General features: G+C 43.8%; 1 long non-coding RNA gene across 4 annotated transcripts; it reads right to left on the bottom strand.

Annotated features, from left to right (window-relative positions):
* Positions 1–1,922: 1,922 nt before the first annotated feature.
* LOC126081949 (uncharacterized) lies at positions 1,923–25,177 on the bottom strand. 4 transcript variants are annotated; one of them, XR_007518480.1, is made up of 4 exons: positions 23,427–25,177; positions 21,743–21,937; positions 17,050–17,109; positions 1,923–16,875 (listed from the first exon to the last, which is right to left on the bottom strand). It is a non-coding gene; the product is annotated as an uncharacterized LOC126081949 (long non-coding RNA). The 4 variants fall into 4 exon arrangements; XR_007518479.1 differs by having other exon boundaries at positions 21,743–23,614; positions 24,127–25,177; XR_007518476.1 differs by having other exon boundaries at positions 21,743–25,177.
* Positions 25,178–25,359: the final 182 nt, after the last annotated feature.

Genomic DNA, 25,359 nt, shown 5'->3' with positions numbered 1-25,359 from the left:
TCCCGAAGACTACTTATCAGACATGGAAGGGACTGGACAATGGGTTGGAGAGAGATGCTGATGAAGAGTGAGCTACTTGTATCAGGTGGACACTTGAGACTGTATTGGCATCTCCTGTCTAGAGGGGAGATGGGAGGGTAGAGAGGGTTAGAAACTGGCAAAACGGTCACGAAAGGAGAGACGGGAAGGAGGGAGCGGGCTGACTCATTAGGGGGAGAGTAAATGGGAGTATGTAGTAAGGTGTATATAAGTTTATATGTGACAGACTGACTTGATTTGTAAACTTTCACTTAAAGCACAATAAAAATTATTAAAAAAAAAAATGTACTTGCCCCAATTTTCATCATTAAGGAGAGCTATTGGTACACTGGAAACCCTGGTCGTGTAGTGGTGAAGTGCTACGGCTGCTAACCAAAAGGTTGGCAGTTCGAATCCACCAGGTGCTCCTTGGAAACTCTATGGGACAGTTCTACTCTGTCCTATAGGGTCACTATGAGTCGGAATCGACTTGATGGCTATGGGTTTATGGGGTATTGGTACACTTGGTCAAGATAAAGTTGCTGAAAGCTGAGACAGGATTAAGTTTTGATGGGATAGGGAAAGAAGGAGAAGTATAGGAGTAAACGGAAAATTGTAATCAGGGTTTTCCCTGAGCTGATAGAGAACCTCAGGAAGGTGCTCTTAGAGCCAGGAGCATCCCGTCACTGAATACCAAGCATCAAAACTAGGCAACAGGGTCCTCAGGAGACAAATTTTGCCTCCTCACTGTTTGGCCTGGAATAGAACCTATCTGTGCTACTCTAAACTGTTACAAGTTGTTTACATCTCTTTCTAAAGGAACTGTTCCCCTTTTTCTAAAAGGAAGCCCTGAAAATACTGGACATCTGTGGAAAGGGTTATGGCCAAGGGAATAAAAGGCCTAAAAGAATGAAGACTGGAGACAAAAGGAGAAAATGTTGCTTATATTTATCTTTGCTGCCCAGACCATGAAGGATAAAGATTACTCAAAACTGAGAGTGGGATGCCGACCTCAAATTCCCACAAAAAGACCAGACTTAATGGCCTGAGACTAGAGGGACCCCGAAGTTCATTGTCCCTGGACCCTCTGTTAGCCCAAGACTGGAACCATCCCCAAAGCCAACTCTTCAGACAGGGTTTAGACTGGACTATAAGACAGAAAATGATACTGGTGAGGATTGAGTTTCTTGGTTCAAGTTGACATGAGACTTTGTGGGCAGCTCCTGTCTGGAGACGAGATGAGAGGGCAGTGGGGGTCAGAAGCTGGCTGAATGGACACAGAAATAGAGTGGAGAGAAGGAGTGTGCTGTCTCATTAAGGGGAGAGCGACTAGGAGAATATAGCAAGGTGTACATAAATTTTTGTATGAGAGACTGACTTGATTTGTAAACTTTCACTTAAAGCACAACAAATAAAAAAAAGATTACTCAAAACTGAGTGGGACTAGGGAAAAAAAAAAAACATCGAATGGAACAGCGCAGATGGTAATAGGAGACAGGTCTTCATTCCTAAGCAGTGAATGGAGGCATCTAAGAAGGGAACCTTCCTGTTATTTCATTTGTTCAAACATTAGCTTAAAATCATATGCTTGAACCAAGGTGTCCAACAACGGACGACGAATGGTTAAATAAATTGTGGTATATTCACACAATGGAATACTACGCAGCGATAAAGAACAGTGGCCAATCTGTGAAACATATCATAACATGGAGGAACCTGGAAGGCATTATGCTGAACGAAATTAGTCAGAGGCAAAAGTACAAATATTGTATAAGACCACTATTATAAGATCTTGAGAAATAGAAAAAACTGAGAAGAACACATACTTTTGTGGTTACAAGGAGGGGAGGGAGGGAGGGTGGGAGAGGGTTATTTACTGATTAATTAGTAGATAAGAACTGCTTTAGGTGAAGGGAAGGACAATACTCAATACATGGAAGGTCAGCTCAACTGGACTGGACCAAAAGCAAAGAAGTTTCTGGGATAAACTGAATGCTTCAAAGGTCGGCGAAGCAAGGGTGGGGGTTTGGGGACCATGGTTTAAGGGGACTTCTAAGTCAATTGGTAAAATAATTCTATTATGAAAACATTCTGCATCCCACTTTGAAATGTGGCATCTGGGGTCTTAAATGCTAACAAGCAGCCATCTAAGATGCATCAATTGGTCTCAACCCACCTGGAGCAAAGGAGAATGAAGAACACCAAGGTCACATGATAACTAAGAGCCCAAGAGACAGAAAGGGCCACATGAACCAGAGACCTACATCATCATGAGACCAGAACAACTAGTTGGTGCCCAGCCACAATCGATGACTGCCCTGACAGGGAGCACAACAGAGAACCCCTGAGGGAGCAGGAGATCAGTGGGATGCAGACCCCAAATTCTCACAAAAAGACCATACTTAATGGTCTGACTGAGACTAGAGGAATCCCGGCAGTCATGGTCCCCAAACCTTCTGTTGGCACAGGACAGGAACCATTCCCGAAGACAACTCATCACACATGAAAGGGACTGGACAGTGGGTAGGAGAGAGATGCTGATGAAGAGTGAGCTAATTGTATCAGGTGGACACTTGAGACTGTGTTGGCATCTCCTGTCTGGAGGGGGGATGGGAGGATAGAGAGAGTTGGAGGTTGGCAAAATTGTCACCAAAGGAGAGACTGGAAGGGCTGACTCATTAGGGGGAGAGCAAGTGGCAGTACAGAGTAAGGTGTATATAAACTTATATGTGACAGTCTGACTTGATTTGTAAACGTTCACTTGAAGCTCAATAAAAGTTAATAAAAAAAAAAATCATATGCTTGAAATCTGTGAAGCCATTTTATGTGTTTAAATAGAAAAGAATATTACTACATTTTCCTGTTTCTTCATAATCTGGTTTGTGGTTTTGATCCTCCTAAATGCTTCAACACTCTTTTATTTCACAAATAGCTGTTAGATGACTATATATCTGTCATGGATTGAATCATGTCCCCCCAAAATGTGTATCAACTTGGCTAGGCCATGATTCCCACTAATGTGTGATTGTCCACCATTTTGTCATTTGATGTGATTTTCCTATGTGTTGTAAATCCTATCTCTATGATGTTAATGAGGCAGGATTAGAGGTAGTTATGTTAATGAGGCAGGACTCAACCTGCAAGATTAGGTTGCATCTTGAGTCAATCTCTTTTGAGATATGGAAGAGAGAAGCAAGCAGAGAGACAGGGGGACCTTTTGCCACCAAGAATGAAGAACCAGGAGGGGAGTGTGTCCTTTGGACCCAGGGTTCCTGCACTGAGAAACTCCTAGATCAGGGAAAGACTGATGATGGCCAACAGAGAGAGAAAGCCTTCCCCTGGAGCTGGCATCCTGAATTCGGACTTCTAGCCTCCTAGATGGTGAGAGAAGAAACTTCGGTTTGTTAAAGCCATCCACTTGGGTATTTCTATTATAGCAGCACTAGATAACCAAGACAATCGCGAAGCACTTTGCAAAGTGTATTGCTCTGTTCTCATGCTCAGAGCATCACCAAAGAAACATTAAGGTATTTTAAAAAGTTGAATTACTACTGTATACAAAAGGAATCCCTGGGTGGTGCAAACAGTTAAGCAGTCAACTCCCAGCTGAAAAGGTTGTCAGTTTAAATCCACCCAGAGATGCCTTGGAAAACAGACCTGGTAATCTGCTTCCAAAAGATCATAGCCTTGAAAACCCTATGAAGCACAGTTCTATTCTGACACACATGGGATCGCCATGAGTCAGAATCGACAGGATGGCAACTAATAACACCTGTATACAAAGCACGGTGCTGATAAGAGAGGACTGTGTCTATCCAGAGTCATGCTGCACTAGGCGCTTCTAGAGATTGGGAGTTCCGATTTAAAGGAAATGCCATGGGATCAGAAAGTGAGTTATGAAGGTTCCATTTCCACTTTCATGATTACGACCACCCTGTCTCACCTCCCTCCCCTGGCAAACATACATGCACAGGTGACATCTGGTCCCTAGATGTGTCTTTCTAATCTGTAAAATACACATGATCACAGTTCATTGATTTAGGCAGTCTGATCATTGATTTGTAAACTTGGATCAAGATGCCAGACCATCATTCATGCAAACTGGCCTTGCCCACAGGCATAGAAACGAAAATAAATCAGACCCTGGGCCAGCAAGCAGTCAGCATGACCTCAGGAGCCAGGCTTGCTGCCCTCGTAGGCCTTCTCTGTCCTTCTTTCAGTGCCAAACAGTGATTCAGCATCATCTTGCCCAGCCAGTGTAGTCTCCTCAACACGAGAAGATTCTGGCCCCCCAACTTCCACCCCCAGAAGATTCAATTATGTACACAGAGTGGACCTGTATATACAGTATCAGCCCTCTGATGTTAAAACTCCATTCTGGTTCAGCTAGCACCAGGGAAGAGGCTTATAAACTTCTACAAGGATGTTGCAAGCTTAGCCTTTAAAAAAAATAAAAACAACACATGTTCATTTGTAGAATATTTGGCAAACACAGAAAAACACAAAGAAAAAATAATTTGCCTATACCTATGTTTTCTAGTAATTTTTATGCCTGTGTATCAAAGGCACCTTTAAGCACATATTTTAGAGAAGAAAAAAAAAAGTTAGTTTTAACACTATTGTTCTTCCTTGTTCTGTAACATTGCCTAAGATTCCCCACGGAATCTTCATCCTTTGCCCTATCCTCTGACACGATTGCGTATAAGACCATTTTGGTGAGAGGACAGTGAGGATTAAAATTCTAAATACTTACAGTATTGCTGTCCCTTCCCAACTATTTGAGATTATATAAGACACTTCCAGGAAACGCAATTTCCCTGTTTTCGTTTTATGTTTTTGGTGGTGGGGGGAGGTTAGAGGGGTTGTCAAGAAAAGTTGTTGCCAGGGATCCCATGCACAGTGGGATGGGACTGTTGTGATCCATAGGGTTTTCACTGGCTGATTTTTTTGGAAGTAGATCACTAGGCCTTTCCTCCTTGTCTGTCTTAGTCTGGAAGTTCCCCTGAAACATGTTCAGCATCATAGCAATACGAGCCTCTACTGACAGACTCAGGAATTGAATTACTGGATCACTGTTGCCCCCCGCCCCAAGAGAGTACAGGAGTGCTCCAAAGAATGGTCCTCCAACCAGCTGCGGGAGTGTGTTGGAAACGCAGACTCTTATGCCCCAGCCCAGACCTATTGGTTAAGACTTATCATTTTAACAGGATTCCCAGGTGATTGCAAACTGTGCACCTTAAGTTTGAGAAGCATTGGCCTGTGTCGCCTCTTTCTGGCCTTCCTCAGGTGGTACTGATTGGCAGGTTTTGTAGCTAACTTTCACACCTTTTTGATGTTGAAACTAGCAATAAAAATTCCACCTCTGTGGGAGTAAATGCCTTTGTTCAAGCCACAGCCCCACGTTCTTTTGAGAAAACTCTAAATTTGTTACCTTGTAAAGAGGCACTCTAAAGGGAAGTCAAGAGAAGAGGCCAATCCCTTATTTTGTCTTCCCTTCAAAGTCCATTCCAGGGTCAGCCTGTTAAGTTTGCGGCCACTTAAATCATAGTAAATCATTTACCCAGGGGGACAGCGGAGATTCACAGCAGAGCTCTTTAGATTCTGTTGGAAAAAATCAGTACCCTCCCCTTTTCCCAATCACCACCAGTAAAAAAAACTAGTTGCTGTTGAGTTGACTTGGACTCACAGCAGCACCATGTGCATCAGAGCACAACTGCACTCGCTAAAGTTTTTTGATGCTGATTCTTTGGCAGTAGATCATCAGGGCTTTATTCTGAGGCATCTTTGGGTGGATTCGAACCTCCAACCTTTCGGTTAGCAGCCAAGTACATTAACCATTTGGAGGGCCCAGACACCCGTCCCCCCGCCCCCCAACTACAAACATGTAGTCGTGGAGTTGATTCCAACTCATTCCAATCTTCTGTCAGGGGTCCTACCCCCACTCAAAAAAACCTACCGCCTTCAAGTTGAATCTGACTCCTAGTGACTCCCATAGGGTTTCCAAGGCTGTGAACTTCTACGGAAGTAGATTGCCACATCTCTCTCCTGCAGAGCCAGTGCTGCTTTCCAACTGCCAACCTTTTTGTTAGCAGCTGACCACTTTAACCACTGCACCTTCAGGGCTCCTGTCTTACCACCACCACCAAAAAAAAAAAAAACTCCAAACCCATTGCCATCAAGTTAATTCTGACTCTTAGTGACCCTATAGGTCAGAGTAGAACTGCCCCACAGGGTTTCCAAGGAGCAGCTGGTGGATTCGAACTGCTGGTGGATTCGAACTGCTAACCTTTTGGTTAAAAGCCAAATGCTAAAGCACTACTCCACCAGGGCTCCAACACTACCATACCTATTTTTATTTCTTGCCTCTAATAATTCACTTAGTCTTCGCTTGTCCACCAGGGGGCCCCAGGAGGCAAAAGCAGGGTGTAAGGCTTGGGGACAATCCCTAATTAGACACACTGGGATCAAGGACCTTGAGTGCAGTGCTGGTGATAAAAAAAAAAAAAAAAAAAAGAGGCTGAAAAAGAAAATGACAGAAGCCAGAACAGTCCAGCCTGTCTGCACTGCCAGCCACAACCATGTGAGTGCGTCAGAATACATGTCAGTGTCGGATCTGCCAGGGGTAAAGTCAGCCAAAGTGCTGTTTCCATTAGGCCTTCTCTTGAAATCTTAAGCCAGGAAGGTGTTCCCAGGTGCCATCTGATGCCATCTGGGAAGACTAGCACTCCCCCTTGTAAGACTAGCTTCTCCCATGTGAAGTGCCATTCTCGCCCTTCTTTTGTTTTCTTTCTACAAACTTGATAGGTGTTGCAAAGCCTTTGTGCCCGAGCACCATGGTTCCCTCTGGGTTCTGGCATTTGGTCTGCCTCTATGTCTTTCTTCAGTAGCATCAGACAGGGCTACTGGCACTCAGCCCTGGCTTGGCTATCAAGTGTTCAACTGGGCTTCTTCATTTCTCGGCCTGGTTGCTTGAACTCTCAGAGACTGCTTTGCAAATTTTGCAAATCTCTCCACGGGAGCATATGAGACACCTATGGGGATCCAGTGCCTGAGGCAACAGGGGGAAGGATGAAGGATAGATTAGAAGGGGCTCTGACTGACCTTGAGGAACTTAGAAATATCACCCAGTTCATCCCAGCAATCCACAGTTTTTTATAAAGCAAGCAGCTGTGGTGGTTCTTTTTCTTTCCAAAGGTTACAGAACATAAGTGATTGAAAACTCAGGCCCTGGGGTTGCAGAGACCTGCATTCAAGTTTTGGCTCCCCCGTTAGTAGCTGGGTGATCCAGTTTTGTTTTCTGAAATTTTCAGCCTCAATGTGCCCCTCTCTAAGATGGGTGTTAATACCTGCCTCATAGGTTATTATGAGGATTAAATTATATGCTATATGTAAAGCATTTAGCACAGTGTCTCACAGTTATTATTACGTAAAAATGAACAGCAAGTCATCCCAGGTAACATAACAAGTAGTGTTGCAACCCAGAAGACCTGTGGTCCAGTTCTGGGTCTGCCATGAATTAGCCTTGGGACTATTAACTTCTCATGGCCTCATTTTCTTCATCTGTAAAATGTAGATAACACAATTTGGCTTTTAGTTTTTGTTGCAGCTAACATTTATCAAATGCTAGGCACAGTTGTAAGGACTTGGTGTGTTAACTCATTTAATCTTCACCACATCCCCATTTTACAGATGAGGAAACTATGGCCAAGGTCAAGCAGCAAGTAACAGATGAGGCTGAAAGTCCAACCTAGGCAGTCCAGCCCAGAGGCTGCTCTCTTACCTTTCTTACTGTAACGAATCAAATGGTCTATGGCTATGGAAGTGCTTTGGGAATGGCGAAATATTAAACAAATATAAGAGACTATTACTATTTATGCAAGTCTCTTGGTGCTTGGTCTTCAACTGGGATCCTTAACGTTTTCTTTCAGGGATGGGGTTGGGGGACTACTTTGGTTTTCCTGAAGCCTTTTAATCACTAAGATCAAGGAAGGCAGAAGTGAGGGTGAAGAAGAAGAAGATGAAGGTGAAATTCAAGGCTGATAATAGGAGGATGCTGAGAAGGGCTGAAGACTCTAGATGTGCGTTCATGTGTATACTGCCTGTGTATGTGTTCTGACAGTGTGAAAACTGTTCCGTGAGTTCACCAAACCTGGAGAGCTTTCCTCCATGAGAAGATCATGTGAGAGGCAGAATGGCTGTTAAATTATATCCCATCTCTGCTGAAGCAGGTAGGAAAGATTATAGAGGTGTATCTACTGAAAATAGGCAAGCACTGAAATTGTGCCCCTGTCCAAACATCTGACACTCATCTTTTAGATAATTTTGTCATATTATCAGCTCAAAAATACAAGTCAAACTCCTTGACCTTTTACTTAACACATGATGGCACTACATGAAAATTACAACTGTACCTTCTTTGCTTTCACTGATGAAAATTGGTCTATGGTACGCTCAAAGTCTTTTTTTTTTTTTTTTCAGTTTCTTCTCTTTCTATACTCAGCAGAGCAAGATCACATAGTCTGCCTTGATCCATGGGAGCTCTCAAATATGAAAGTATTAGTTTTAACTGCTCAACGATCTCTCACAGCTGGCAAGGGAAACTTTGCTGATTAATAGATGCTGCTCAGTGGCACCCCGTTCAAGCAGCGCCCAGGGTATGAGCCATACCTGTTATACATTAGATACATGTCTCTGCCAAAGAATAATCTTCTCTGACAGATCATTTAATCTAATCCAACCATTTTGTTCTGCAGCTGAGGAAGCGAGAAACGGGAGCAAAGTTTCCAAGATCCTTCCACTGATGGATAACAGAAGCACGACTAGAAATCAGGTTTTCTGACCCCTAGCCCTGTGGTAGTACCCTTCTGCCACACTGACCCTCCCTCGGCTGCTTAATTTTGGTTGACACACAGTTACTTTTCCTGTGACCATTTACTTTACAAGATTACAAGCAGCACCAAGACAAAGAGTACTTTACCAGCACCCCTGAAGTCCTCCCAGGTCCTCCCAGTCACTAACCCCAACAAAGGAACCACTATCCTGACTACTAACACCACAGATTGGTTTTGCCTGTTTTTGAGCTTGATATCAAAGGAACTTCACAGTATTCGTTTGCGTCTGGCTTCTTTCACTCCACACTATGTTTGTGAGATTTGTCTGTGTTTTGCTTATAGACTTGTTTATTCTCATTGGATTGGGTAGTTCCTAGTTCTAGTCTTTTGGACTAAATAAAGTAGTACACACATAGTGCCCTGAAACAATTCAAGTTGGTCCTTTATAAAAAATGAAAAGTTAAAGCAACTAAATTGCTGGAAAAGCTGGTTAATACTTACAAATTGGGTCCAATTTATTAGCCATTTATTAAGAGTCACTTTCGCAGATCACTGCCTCACCTCACTTTCCCTTTTCCCTGGATTTCCACAGCCCCAGCTGTGTCATGTTGGTCCAGACCAATGGAGGGGACAAGAGGTTAACTAGCTGTGTTCTACCTGGGTGAACCCACTTGACCTTGGAATAACTCAGAGCCTGGACTGTCCCCCACTTGACCAATAGGATTCCTATATCTCGAGCAGCATCTTAGCCACCTTCTCCCATGGCCAAGGAGGCTACCTCTCAGGTCTGAAATCACAGTTATTCCCCTTGACCTCTGTTATACTTGTCTGAGTTGGCCTCAAGGCTCCTGCAGCCTATGGCCAGTGAGAGGCTGGATGGAGTCTGGGCTGGTCCTCTATCTATCCCTCCCACTGCAACCGCTGCTGAGAACCACTCCCACGGCTTTCTCAGGCACCCACCCTTCATTCCCAAGCCCAGCTTGGCTGAAAAGACACTACATCCTCCTTCTCCTTTTTCCTGCCAGAAATCAGTTGGCCCTGATTTCTCCATGCTCACCAGCCTTTCTGGGGTCTCCCTTTTGCCAAATCCCAAGATGTAACTTTAGGGGAGCCCTGATGCAAATCAGCTGGAATGCCTGTCTTGTGCCTGAGTCCATATATGGTACAATTCCTGAACCACCACAGGGATAGTGCCGACTGTAATACAACACAGCTGATTCACCAGCTGTTCTTCTCTCTCCCTAAGCTGGGCCTGCCCACTCCGGTTTCCATTGAGATCAGCACTGCACCCACTACAAAAGGTTAAGATAGCTGAAGTGGGAGACTTTTGGGGACAGCTGCCATTTCGTTTTTACTTCTTTCCAGACTTCCTAATTGCTAGAAGGCTGTCCGTTCTGGAATGTAATAGAATAATGATATGACTGGTGCTTTTTTTTTTTTTCAGTACTTCCCTGGTCATGGGCGTGGTAAGGGAGAAGAGAGAAGAGAGGGCAGTTATAGCTCAGAGGCTTGCTCAAGTCCAATTGCAGAAGCTGGTTTTGAACTGGAAGCTGTCCTAGGGCCCCACCCTGACCCTGGGCAGAGTTCACTATTCACAGCCCTTGGTTGGGGCTTCGGCTATTCTTTGGTCTCCACCCTCAGCTATTTTTTATTTGTTTGGCCTTCTGTAAGTACGAGGGATAAAAGCCCTTTGCCATCCAGTCAATTCCGACTCATAGTGAACCTATAGCACAGATTAGAACTGCTCCTGTGGGTTTCCAAGTAGCCCTGGTGGATTCGAATTGTTGACTTTTCGGTTAGTAGCCATAGCTCTTACCAGGGTTTCCAGTATGAGGGACAGAACTAAGAAATTCTCAGATTCAGGGAACAATACTGAAGTCTGGCTTATGGTCAAAGTCCATTAGTGGATATTCATGTTCTCTTCATTAGCATCCTTGCTGCCATTCCAGCGGCTATTAAAAGCAAAGCATTACGCTAGACTCTAGCAGTGCTGTGCTGGAACCAGTTCAAACCAGTTTACAGGGCTAACTTAAATTTTCAGGAAATTTTTAAGCCGGTTGTTAAACACAGCAATTACTACAGATTAACTTATACTAAATTAAAATTAAATAAATTAGATTAAACACAAAAGTAATAAAATCTCAAAACTTATCACTTCCTAATTATTTCACTAAGGAGCCCTGGTGGCACAGTGGTTAAGTGCTTGGCTGCTAACCAAAAGGTTGGCAGATTGAACTCACCCAGCGGCACCGCAGGAGAAGGACCTGAGATCTGTTCCCATAAAGACTACAGTCTGGGAACCCCTATGGGGCAGTTCTACTCTGCACATGGGGTCGCTGTGAGTCAGAATTGACTTGATGGTACCAGACAACATCAACAACATTATTTCACAATTTACTATTATCTGTGTTCTTGAGGTTATTCATGCGTATTCAATCTATATGGCAGAAGTATTTGATAATGGTATGTTACTGTTCATCTCTTCCCAACTCTTCCTTCAGGGATCTCATGTTGGTTGCTTGAAATCAGCCTTGGAATCAGGAAAACACTATAAACCAAGGTTCCCGGCACCCTACCCCCCTTGATGGGGCCAATTGTTAAATGTTTACCAGCACACGGTTAACTCTAGGAGTCAATAAAGAATAGGATAAAACTCCCTGCCCTCAAGGTAATTATAGTGAGGGAGATAAATTCATCAAAAGTTGGATTAGATATTATCTCCTCTAAAATGCCAAACAGGGAGGTGAAAAGGCATGGCCTTTGAAGTCTGAGGCCTGATTAGCATACCAGCTCTGCCACTTATTAGCTGTGTCACCCTAAATAAGTCACCTAATGTTTTTTACTCATCTGCAAAATGGGACTAACAGCACCCCGTCACAAGAGTGTCATAAGGATTTAATAGTAAAGACGTAAGAATGAAGAAAAGGCATTTCTGATTGAAGGACCAGCATAAAGAATGGCACAGGGTATAAAAGTGGAAGAACTGCTCAGAGAATGGCCAGCAGTCTAATATATCTGGATGTTAAGACACACCAGAGCATAGAGATGGACAGGGTGTAGGTATGATGTGAAATGCAGGACTAAGGAAAAGGTTTGGATGGGGCAGGACTAGGGAGGCTGAGCCACTGTGAAGGTAGCCAGCAGTCCAAGTGAGCATGTTTTATGGGCACAGCAAGTTCAGGCATAACTCAGACAAACCAGGAGGTACAATCTGGCAGACGCATCATTGGTTATAGGGCCCTCACCCCAGCCCTTGAAGGGGAGGCCAGCGAAAGCCAGGCAGGAGGTCAGGACCTCAGTTAAACAGGCAGAGGTTTGGGATGAGGGGTATCAGTACTATAGTAGAACCAAGACACTAGTAGGACAGTCAGTAGTGAATCAAAGCAATATTGGAATGGCCCCATAAATGAAGGAGCTGAATATTAGCTAGGATGAGTTGAGCTACAAGTAACAGACTATTTGACTTAACGGTGGTTTATGCAATAAAACCAAAACCAAACCCACTGCCGTTAAGTCAATTCCAACTCATAGCAACCCTACTGGACAGAGTAGAACTGCCCCGTAGAGTTTTCAGGAGGGCCTGGTGGATTTGAACTGCTGAACTTTTGGTTAGCAGCCATAGCACTTAACCACTACGCCACCAGGGTTTCCCTTATGCAATAAAGACATTTAATTATCTCACAAGAAGTCTGGAGCTAGATGGTTCTAGGGCTGGTTCAGTGGCTCCACAGTGTCATCAGAAGGTCAAAGTCTATCTTTTACTCTGCTATCCTCAGTGTGTTGGTTTTCAGTCTTGGTGTTGATACCTCATAGTCATAAGATAGCTGCAACAGCTCTGGGCATCATGTCCTCACACCATCTCAAACAAAGTAGGTAGGAAAAGGACAAGCGTCCTTAATGTCTTTTATTCAGGGAGCAAAATCTTTCCCCCAAACCGCAGTCAACTTCCCCTTACATCTCATTGGCCAGAAGTGAGTCACATGCTGTGGTAGGCAGAAAAATGGCCTCCAAAGATGTCCACGCCCTAATCCCCTGGCACCTGTGAATATGTTATTTTATGTGGCAAAAGAGACTTTGTGATGTGATTAAGGGTATAAACACTGAAATGGGGAAACTATCTTATCCAGGTACACCCAATCTAATCACACGAGCCCAGCTGGTTGAAGGAGGTGGCAATGGGAGAAGGATTTGATGCCTCATTTCTAGTTCTGAGATGTAGCAGGCTGTGTGTAAAGACCAGAGAGAGGCCACCAGGGGCTAATGGAGGCCCCCAGCTGACAGACAGCCAAGAAATGAAGACCTCAGTCCTTCAACTGCATGGTACTGGATTCTTCCAACACATGAATGAGCAAGGAAACAAATTTTCTCCAAGAGGTTCCAGAGAGGAACATAGCCCTGCTGACACCTTGACCTTTAGCCCAGTAAGACCCATACTGGACTTCTACAGAACGATAATAGATTTGTGCTGTTCTAAGCTAAAGCTCTGTCAATTTGTTACAGCAGCAATTTAATATATATGCTCATCCCTGAAGCCAATAATGGCAAAGGAAACTGGGATAAATGCTTGGTTTAGGCTCATTAGGGACCATCCCCTGGGATTGGGTGAGGGACCAAGTTTCCTGATCATACTCTCAAGAATCTATAAAATAAGAGGAGGGCAAATGGCTGAAGTGTAGGGAAACAATGGGTAAGGAGTATTACAGCCAGGGCTGGGGGTCAGCAGGTAAGCCCCTGGATAGACATGCCACTTGTTTTCAGCCATTTTCTGTTCTGATTGGTCTGAGCATTATGCATTTTGAATATCACTCCTGGTTACAACGAGGGGGCAATACAGGCCCCCATTACATCAGGACTCAAGGCGGATTGAGAGGACTCAGAGAATGGCTACCCAAGTTTCCAGGGCTGGCTGAGTTTCCAGAACTCAAATCTGGAAAATGCCATTTATTGTATTTAATCAAATCTAAGATGCCTTTAGTTTTAAGATACACCTTTACTTTATATAACACCAAGAAAGAAAAAAATGGTGCCAAATACACCTGTGCCATCGATTGTAAAATCAATATTAAATGAGAAAGACAGTCAAATGAAAAACTGCCGCACCTGAGAATCCACTGAATACTTCTATCAACCGTAAACTTAGAAGGTGCTGCCCAGCTCAGTCAATCTTGGCAGGAGTCCTCAGGAGTTCCCAAAGAAGACAGAATCCAAGGAAACAAGATGGGAAGGTAAGAGTGCACTCAGGGGACGAAGACTTCCTCTGCAGGCAGTGGGCAGGCACCAAGGTTTCCCAGCTGGGGAGTACGATATTGGTGTCGATGATCATATGGCCCCTGGTGTCTGAAACAAAGCATTCCCCTCCTGCCCAAGACAGTTGGGATGGAGCAGCTGCTGAGGTTACCTTTGACCAGCATGTCTGACAAGTGTATTCACCCCAGTTACAAATGCGGATACATTCAAAAGGCAGCTTTCTTTTAAGAGGGAGCTCTGGCACCTATCCGATGTGTCCCCTGAGTCATTAGGTGATGGACAAGCCCGCTTTGCACCAACCTAGGGACTCTGCCCCAGGGCCCAAAGGAGGAGCAGGGATTGCACAACGGCCTGGTCTGGACGGAGGGAAAAGGCCCCTGAGTGGTACAAATGGTTTGCTCTCAGTTACTAATCGGGAGGTTGTTAGTCCAAATCTACCCAGTGGCACCACAGAAGAAAGCTCTAGACATCTACTTCTGTAAGATTATTGCCACTGAAAACCCTGTGGAGCACAGTTCTACTCTGAAGCTCATGGAGTCACCATGAATTGGAATCAACTCATTGGCAAGAAGTTTTTTTTTTTTTTTTTTCCTGGAACAGAGAGAAAAGTTACACAGGTGGGACATTTAGGGGTCACCAAAGATAAATTTTGCCTCCTACTTTATCCCTTTGCCTGAGGTTGGCCCTGAGTCCAGAAAAATTGGAGAGCTTTCTGAGTACTTTTACAATTAGGAAAAATCACAGGATCACCATATGGAAGAGCTCCGAGAAATCACCTCAATCCCATAGTGTTCCTGATGAGGAAATTGAGACTGGAGAAGGAGCATGGCTGGCCAGAAGGACCAGTAATGACTGGTAACACACCTTCACATGGAGTTGCCCTGAGGAGTGGCAGAACTGGGTTGAATCCAGGACCCCTGCCATCCCCAGGACAAGCCTGAAGAGGCAGTTAGGTGGTGGCAGGAGTCCCACCCAGGCACACCCCGGGGCTGCCTCTTACTAGCCTAGGGCCTTAGGCAAGTTGCTTAACATCCCTGGGTTTCCATTTCCTCATCTGTCTGTAAAATGGAGCTAATACTGGTACCTGCTGCAGAGGGTTGTTGTGAGGATTAAATAAAAAAATCCAGGTGAAGCGCTTAGACAATTAATTGCCTGTCAACTCATGATTGCTCCATAAAAAGTCATCGCTATTATGGTTATTCTTTTGTGCCATCTCAGGCTGCCTCCATCACGGCGCTCCTGCTATCAGACTGGAGGTCTGAACTTTGAGACTTAGGCACAGAGGCATCTGTGGAATTTGCTCCCCTTGCTAATCTGGCAAAGTCAACAAATCATTTCTGTTCAACCCGAGAGGAGCCTCTGGAGATGTTAGTCGAGCCATGGAGCAGTTTCACGGGAGAGGCAGAGAGAGCAGGATGGAGGGCGAGAGGACAGCCCAGCTTGGGAAAGGAAGAGCTCTTAGAGGGCGAGGGGCAGCCAGTTGAGTGTTGAGGGGAAGGAGAAGGGGGGTATGAGTCACGTGGTGCCTGGGTCGGGGTACTTGGCATGTGAAGGGAATGTAGAAGGCCAGGAAGGGGGATGTGATGTGGGCTAGAAAGGAAGGGGACTCGGAGCCTATGAAAAGAATCATTTTCTGTGGGGCTCAGGAAAGGCCTCTCACAGGGGATTTCCTACATGGGGCTCCAGGCCTTGGCTGTCTTCCCAGGGAAAGTTGGTGTTTGCCGTGGGGAGCTCACACACTGCATGACTTCAGTTCAGAGACAAATGGTACCCACTGCCAGCTCTGGCACTGCTGGTCTCCCTGCACCTTGTTCAGCTGGGAACAAAATGCTCTTTGCTTGAACCACATTTCAGACATCTTAATGCAAGACAGGGACACTGAGGTTGGGGCAGAAGTGGAATAGAAGAGTGTTAACGGATTGAATTTTGTCCCCCCAAAAACATGTGCTGTAAATCCTAATCCCTATACATGTGGATATAATCCCATCTGGAAATAGGGTTGTCTTTGTTATGTTAACGAGGCCAGATCAGCATAGGATGTGTTTTAAGCCAAACACTTCTGAGATATAAAAGAAGCAGTGTAGACACAGAAGCAAGTGACTACAGATGGAGAAGCAGAAATACTATGCCACATGAAGATGACCAAGGAACTGAGGAAACAAAGCTGAAAAGAGACAAGGGCCTTCCCCGGAGCCGACAGGGAGAGTGAACGCCTTCCCCTAGAGCCAGCATCATGATTTCAGACTTACAGTCTCCTTAACTATGAGAAAATAAGTTTGTTAGTTAAAGCTACCCACTTGTGGCATTTCTGTTACAGCAGCGCTAGCAAACTAAGACGAGGGGAATGGAAACTATGAAAAGTGGTGGAGGCAGGTGTGGTGAGAGCCACAAAGGGTGCGCTGAAGACTTGGCCCAACCCAGTGCATAGGGGGTTATTTGCAAGGATGGGCCCTTGGCACAGGGCTTTAGTGGGACCCTAAGACTACTGGTCAACCCCAGACCATTGATCATCCTGACAGCTATTCAAAGGAGATCAAACTGGTCAAAGGCAAGTCCCCCTTGGAGAAAAGAAGTTCAAATTACAAAATAAAATCACAATCAACTCCCTTTCCCTCTTTTCCCCAATCCCAATCAAAAAATACAGTACAAGCTATTGAAAAATCACATCTCAGAAGCACCGTGCACTTTCTGACAGCATCTGCCAGGATTTCCGATGAGACTGATAGAAACATGTTCCATTTTCATGCTCTATAATGAGTAGGCAGAAGTCCTTGCACATCTGTTCAGGCAAGATAATGATAATATTATTACTAGAGGCATTGTGCTGCAAATACAATCTATTTTTTATCTTCCCCACCCCCTACCCATATCCAGCCTCGCTCCCCCATTTTCCTCTTCTCCCTTCACTGTCCTGTGTTTCCCTCCTTCTCATGTTCCCTTTCCTTGCTCTCACCTTTCCTCTTCTCTCTTCATTTCTTTCTTCACCTCAGTACTCCACCCAGATTGCAGAAACCTGTGGGACAAAGTGAGGAAGTCTCATCATATCAGGAGGAAGGGGCAGCTGAGACATCACAGTGTCCAGGGTTTGCTGCCCAAGGTCATGAAAGAGGGAACTCGTTGGGTCCCTGCTCACAGCCCTGGTGCTTCCTCCCATAAAGGGCCCTCTCTCATTTGTCTGAAAGAATTGTTCAGCCCAGTCAGAGACGCCTTCCGACCTGCCCCACACTCAACCTCATCGGCAAAGAACCAGGATAGACAGCAATATGGCCAGCTAATTTCTACCAAAAGGTCAACTGATGGAAAGTGTTTAATGTATTTAACATCTAGAAATAGTTTGCATCCTAAGAGGACCATCTGGATACATAATTGATTTATAAAGGAATAAAATTTTAATATTGGAATCTAAGCACAAAGAATCAGAATATAGGAATGAATTTTAGGGTTAAGGGGGCCCTTCCTTGTGCTTTTCAAATTGTCCATTTATTCGTTTTTGTCAACAAATCCTCACTCAGTACCTGCTTCGTGACAGGGAATGAGCTAGCTATGTAAGGCACATAGATGGAAAACTATTTTCCTGCCTTTCAGGGCCTCAAATTCTACCCCAAGGAACAGTTCTGTCTAACCAAACACAGCTTTGGTCCTGAACACGGCTTCTATGTAGAAGCAGAATCCCCTTAGAGACCCTTCACTACTGAATTGCCCTGGGTATCAATGTAAAGATGGAATAGTACAGATTCCTGTACACTGAAACCTGTGAGAGCTGGAATTTGATGGGACCGCCTTGTTTTTCGAGGTCTCACATGTTTTCCACCTTCGACAGGGTGCAGTCTTACCAATTTTCTATCACTCTGTATTAGTGGAAAATATTCAAGTTATCCTTCTCTGACAGGTTTCTGCCTTTCAGATTTTACTGTATATTGATCCATTCATCCATCCACCCATTCATCTATCATCCTGTTATTGTTAGGTGCCGTCGAGTTGGTTCCAACTCATAGCAACCCTACAGGACAGAGTAGAACTGACCCACAGGGTTTCCAAGGAACAACTGGTGGATTCGAACTGCTGACCTTTTCGTTAGCAGCTGTAGCTCTTAACCACTGCTCTACCAAGGCTCCATCTACCCTCTAGCATCCATTAATCTACCTTCTAAGCATGTGGTAGGAGGTCAGTTATTAGCTCAGTGGAGAGCAGAGCATACCTAACCAACCAGTGTGGCAGAGAGCTGTGCAAAGACAAATCCCAAAGCTGTGTGTAGAGTGCACACCTGACAACTCACAAGTGGATGGCTCCTGAACACTGGGCTGTGGTCTGAGAAGCAGAAATGGGATGAATTTCAAGAACTGGTAGCAAGAACTCACAGAGAGGTGCCTAAATTTAATTACGATAATATCTAAATTCCTCCCCAGTCCAGGAGTGAACTGTTCAGAGAGGGCCTGGCAGTCAAATAAAGGGGTTCATAAGTTGTGTGCTGGCTCACAGAAACCTTCTTTGCACAGAGTTCTTTTTATTGAACTTCTCCTCAATGTGATAGCCCAGTGCTTCATAAAAGTGCTACTTTGATAATTATTGCTTCTCCTGTACTTAGAAAAACAATAAGCATTTTTGTAGTCAAGTTCCCAATATAATTTCCATTTAAAGATGCCCCTAAATTAGAGAACTCAGTGGAAAACAACACCTGAAATTGTTCCCTTGCTCCCCAAATGCTATATTCCAGTACTTATCTGGGGTGGTAATTCTGATTGAAATGTACTTATTACTAACATCTAGCTGAGTTACATCCCTTTTTAAAAGTGCCCTCTTCTCTTCATCTGAAAGTCAGGTGGCATATTTATCAGTCGTCTGGAATTAATCTGTCTCTTGCTGAATGAGAGCTGAAAAGAGGAAATGGGGTGCAGTGGTTAGAGCTCTGGGGAGGTCGGGAGGCCTGGTTCCCATGTCTTACTCTGCCATTGAGTCTTTTGCTGACCTTGAACAAGGGGCTTGGCTTTTTGAGCAGTTATTGCCTGCTGGCTCTCCTTGAGTTCGCAAAGGTGGTGCTGGGAGCACCGGCCAAAAGGGAGAGGCCCCTATCCTCATCCCAGCTCACCAAATCCTTCCTGACTGCAACAAGTTTTTGGGCCTTCCCTTTTTTTAAGGAGAGCAGTGGATATATGATCTCTAAAATCATTTTTAATATCTGGAATCTTAATTCCACTCAGTGGCGTACTTAGCATATTTGGAAAAAAATAAAAAACCTTCAGGAAAAAAAACCATGCAATGAAACAAAATAATGATAATAATGGCATTCGGCACTCTGTACTCCGGTTCACTGTTTCAAATTTTAAACAAATATAAGCTCCAGGTGGTCACATGGGATGACAGAATTAAAGTAACTTAAGTTCTCCAGCACAACTAGATGGTGCCCAGCTACCACCACCGACTGCTCTGACAGACATCACACTACAGGATCCCGGACAGAGCTGGAGAAAAATGTAGAACAAAATTCTAACTCACAAAAAAAGACCAGACTTACTGGTCTGACAGAGACTGGGGAAATCCTGATTATGGCGTCTAGACACCCTTTTAACTCAGTACTGAAGTCCTTCCTGAGGTTCTCCCTTCAGCCAAAGCTTAGACAGACCCATAAAACAAAACGAGGCTAACACCAAGACAGGGGCAAGGACAAGGCAGGAAAGGACAAGAAAGCTGGTAACGGGGAACCCAAGGTCGAGAAGGGGAGAGTGTTCACATGTCTTGGGGTTGGCAGCCAATGTCAAAATAATATGTGTATTAATTGTTTAATGAGAAACTAATTTGCTCCGTAAACCTTCATCCAAAGTACCATTATAAAAATTTTTTTGAGTAACTTAAGTTGTTTCTCCATCTTTATAACTGCTCTGCTATTACTGCTTATTTCAAATTTGGTTCCAACTCAGGAATGTGTAATATCATCGGGCTGGAGACAGGAACCGTGCCTGAAGCAAGCTCGGATGACTCTGAACCGAAATGAACTTACTCTTAAAACAATGTGTGCACCTGAGACCATATATATCAGGAACTGACCGTGTATATAAGAGCTCCAGAATTGACTTCACATTGGATGTAATGTTTATTAATAGATAATTTAAAAAAATGTTCTAAGTTGAAGCTTGTTGTTGTGTGATGTCAAGTTGATTTTTGACTCATAGTGACCCCATTAGACAGAGTACAACTGCCCCATAGGGTTTGTAAGGATGTAATCTTCACGGGAGCAGACTGACAAGTCTTTCTCCCTTGGAGCTAATGGGTATGTTCAGACCACCAACCTTTTGGTTAACAGTTCTGCGCTTAAGCATTGCACCACCAGGGCTCCTTAGCTGAAGCTTACATGCATAGTATTAAGACTCAGCACTAACCACAACAATCATTTAGAACTCAGACCAAAAGATTGGGGGGGGGCAAGTTTATTGCTAACATTGTTTAGAATTGCCAGCACATAGTGATAATGAAAAAAGTAGGCTGAATTTTAATGAGTTTTATTATTTTTAAAAAGTTTTTTTATTTTGAAATAATTTTAGGTTTACAGGAGAGTTGCAAAGATAGTACAGAGAACTCCTGATATCCTTCATCCAGTTTACATAACCATGGTGTATTTATCAAAACTCAGAAATTAACACCGGTACAATACCGTGAACTACAGACTTGATTCGGATTCACTAGTGTAGTGTTTCCATTAATGTCCTCTCTCTGTTCTGGGGTTCAATCCAGAATACCATATTGCATCTAGAGGTTTATCATTGCTTTAAATGCTTTACAGATCGGGTAATCCTTTATTGGCTGCCCCTAGGCAGACTGCTCCCACTGCCCCGCCCATGGTAACCACTGATTCCACTAAACCCTTGTGGTCTTGGGGGTAAGAAAACCTGAGGGCTGTGAAGCACTTCGATCATCTTTTGGTGAAAGGTGCTGTTGGGCCTGATACAATATTCTGAACTGCTGGAGCACAAATACTTCTACTCTGTTAAGCTGGAGACTCTTTGGTTAGACATTAGACAGTGACTGCTGGGTGACTGACAGTCACAAGGCTCATGTGCCCAGTGTACAAAAATCAGAAAGCAAAGCTTGTTTGGGGCAAAAGTGTCACATGGGCTGCGATACAAAGATATAAAGAATGGAGAGTCCTGAAAAAACATGGCACAGATACTTCCATCTCAATTCTACCCCTATTTCTTGCTAACATATCTTATTTTGTTCAGGCAAAGGGTTGCCAAAAGGTACCACTGGCTCAGTGACAGAATTCTTGCCACCCATGCAGGTGACGTGGGTTCAATTCCTGGTCAATCTACCTGATGCGCAGCCGCCACCCATCTATCAGTGGAAGCTGGGGTGTTGCTATGATGCTGAATGGATTTCAGCAGAGCTTCCAGATTAACACGAACTAGGTAGAAAGACCTGGCAATGTACTTCTGAAAATCAGGCGATGAAAACCTTGGGGATCAGGACATTCTGATCCCGTTGTGCATGGGGTCACCATGAGTAGTGGGTTGATTTGACAGCAACTAACAATTTTTTTTTTAACAATAATAATAAGGGGTAGCCAGGCTCTTCAAAATACACTAGACCTCTCCCCAGACCCTTTAAGGATGAATTCTTGATGAATTTAATTCAATCATATCAATTCTACTCACTGTGCCAATAGTGGTGTAAGAACAAGCTTGTAATACAATTCTGGCCAATAATGCGCAAGTGGAAGTCCGGGGTTTCTGAGAAAGCTTCCTTCATCTTCAAAATGCCCCTCCCTTTCTTGTCTGCATTTTGGGTCTCATATGACAGAAGGAATGCCTGGAGCAGTTGCAGCCACTTTGTAACCACGAGGGGTAAGTCTGAGACAAAAGCAAACATGGAGTGGTAAACTGGGGAGACCCTAGTCTTCGATGAACTACTTACCCCTGGGAACGAACTACATTAGAACTTCTTATGTGAGGAAATACATTTTCCACTTTTGGGTGGGCCTTTGGTTACTGACAGCTGGTAGGAAGGATTCATCAATGCAAAAGCCTGCTGTGCTCCATGCAGGCAAGGCTGGTAAACAAGGTGGTGGTCACATTTATACGGCCCAAAGTAACAGCATCTTACACCATCCAATGGGAGTGGGGGGTTAACTCATAGACAAACATGCTGATTGCAGGAGAACCTGGTGCTACCTGAGAGGTACGCAAGAGGTGCTGTGTGAATGACTCCAGCCTTGTGCCTGGAAAACAACTTTATGAAAGGAGAGGTAAACATGCTTTATCTTGAAAAGATGGCTACCTTTTAGACAAATGGCCACGGAACAATAACAGTGTTAAGAGAACAAAGAAATGGAGATCAGAAACCACAGGTCTGTTCTGAAAAGAGGGGCTAGTCCAATTTAAATAAGAGTTGGTGAAGCTGAGTTGTCAGCAGCCCTGGTGGTGCAGTGGTTAAGTGCTATGGCTGCTAACCAATAGGTTGACAGTTCAAATCCACCAGGCACTCCTTAGAAGCTCTATGGGACAGTTCTGTCGTGTCCTATAAGGTCACTATGAGTTGGAATCAATTTGATGACAATGTGTGTTTTTTTTTTAATGGCTGGTCAGGTGGAGAGGGGCAGACATGGAGGCTTACCTGATCTGCCAATGTTTTAGGAAGCCTGTATGGACTACAGTGTGGTCCAGCAAAGGGGACCCTGTGTAGAACCTGACTCACTGGTCTGAGTCCTGTTTCAGTTACCCATTAATTATGTGGCCCTTGGTCATTCATATGTCTCGGAACAGCTACAAGAAGGGGTTGGTAATAATTGTCTTGCCTCCCTCACAGAGCAACTGCAAAGTGCAATACAAATATGAGAGGTTATTATCTCTTCCACCTCCACATGTAACTATATATCCACCCATTCTGCGTTCGGTCCTTGCCTCAGTCTCAGAGGATTCTTCCCTCCACCCTCGTTGTTGTGAATTCTACTCTCAGCCTCCTTCCTGGTTTCATCAACGATTTCCTGTATTTCTAGTATTTTCAGTATTCCTTCTCTCCTTCCTTAGATTCCTTCTAAGTCTCCAATGTCCCAACATAAAAAAATAAATAAATTTAAAGACCCTTCCCCAGATCCTCCATATCCCTCAAAACCCTAGGACTTAGAAGCGGCTTTGATGGCCAATATACTTCTGTCTCCATTTTCCTTTACAGCCAAGAAAACGCTATGAAGCAGCATTACTCTGTAATACATGACGTCACCATGAGCTGGAATCGACTGGACAGCAACAAGTTTGGGTTTTGTTTTTTTTTTACTGGCTTAAACAGCAAACATTTATTATCTCACAGTTTCTGTGTGTCAGGAATTTAGGAGTGACTTACCTGGGTGGTTCGGGCTTAGCGTCTCTTATAAGACTGAAGTCAAGAGGTCAGCTGGGCTATACTGGGGCTGGAGGATCTGCTTTTCAAGGTGGTTGAGTCACAAGCCTGGCGAGTTAGTGCAGTTCCTTGCCACTTGGACCTTTGCATAAGGCTGCTTGAGTATCCACAAAACATGGCTGCTGGCTTCCCTTATAGCCGGTGATCCGAGAGAGAGAGAGACAGAGAGAGGAAGGAGAAAGTCTAAATACTTCTTATGACCTAGTCTTGGAAGTCACACAGCATCACTTCTGCCATATCCTGTTGTTTAAAAGGAGTTACTAAATCCAGCCCTCACTGAAAAGGAAGGGAATTAAATTCCATCTCTTGAAGAGACGAGTTATCAAAAATTTTGAAGACATTTTTAAAAATCATCTTGTATTATCTTTCTGTCTCCAGTAACTGGTACTATCTGGCTTATAGTAGGTGCTCAATAGATGTTCCTATGACTTGTTAAAGGAGGAGATGCTGGAGAGCTATGGGTAATTAGTGTGGGTCAGGTATAAAGAAAGGTGGAGGTTTGAATGAGAGGGAGGGGGAGTTGGTGGGAGAGATTCTGAGGTTAAAATCCATGACCAACTAGATGAGAGGGGTTGGGAAGAGATTTGAGATTGAAGATGGTTTTCGAACTAGGACTCGTATATATATATAAAAGCATACTTACATACTTCTGGTTATAATGGCCAAGAAGAAGCCTGTTGACTCAATGGGTAAGTGCTTTGCTGCTAAACAAAAGGTTGGCGGTTTGAACACACCAGCCACTCTGCGTGAGAAAAATGTGGCAGTCTTTTCCAAAAAGATTACAGCCTTGGAAACCCTCTGGTGTGGTTCTACTCTGTCCTATAGGGTCACTGTAAGTTGGAATTGATTTGACAGCAACGAGTTTTTTTGGTATAACGGCTGATGCAGTACAGTGCTTCCTCCATGGGGTTTCAGGGTGATGAAAGCGCAAATCATGTGTCTAAGAATAGTAATTATTTAATTGTACTTGAAAAGGCCCAGGGCCGGCTGTCAGCAGTATGCGCACTGAGCCAACCTCTTTATTTCAGGCTTCTCATCCATAAATGTGGAAGTTATAATATCTAACTACCTCCCAGGATGTTCAGCCTAAACTCTCAATGTTAAGAGGTTGACAAGGTCAGCATCCCACCTACTGCAGATAATTCCCATCACAATATCCTCTAAAAGTGGACAACGGGAACACTCACGTGAAATGAACTATTAAGCTGAACAATTTGAAATGCTAGTGTCTCAAAGTTTTGACTCAAAGAAATCAGTTTCATATGGTTCAACCTAATGGATGTAGATGCAGGATGAAAAGCTGAACACGTTTTCACAGATGGAAAATCATGATGTTCTAGGGAGTTCTTGATCCTATTCTTCACAAGACTAAAGTCCAACTTGAAAAAAAGTTAAATGAAGTTTAGTCCAATATAGGCATTACTTTCCCATTTCCTCAAGAGTCACATAAGGGAATTAAAGACCAGAGACTGTATACTAAATACTGAAAAGTCAAGAAATTTAGGAAGTAAAATTTCTCTAGGAACTCTAGTCTCAATCACGTTTTCATTCACTGTGCCATTTTAAAGAAACTGTATTTACTTACCAGTGATAAAACTGGATGTAATTTAAAAAAAAAAAAAAAAAACTTTTTTTTTTTTTAATAAAAAAAGGAATAGGAACTAAATAGTTCTCTGCTCATTTCACATTTTTGTACATTTGACTCCTTCATTACTGGTAGCATTGAATCCAATATTTGCCAATATCAATTAATTTTTTAAAAAAAGACTAAGGGATATTTTTGGAGTCTCTGGGTGGTGCAAACAGTTAACATACTGGGGCTCCTAACCCAAAGGTTGGAGGTTCAAGTCCACCCAGAGCCACCTCCAGAAGAAAG

This window comes from Elephas maximus, chromosome 1 (genome assembly GCF_024166365.1).
Source record: "Elephas maximus indicus isolate mEleMax1 chromosome 1, mEleMax1 primary haplotype, whole genome shotgun sequence".
NCBI lineage: Eukaryota > Metazoa > Chordata > Mammalia > Proboscidea > Elephantidae > Elephas > Elephas maximus.
This window is presented reverse-complemented; position numbering and strand designations above follow the sequence as displayed.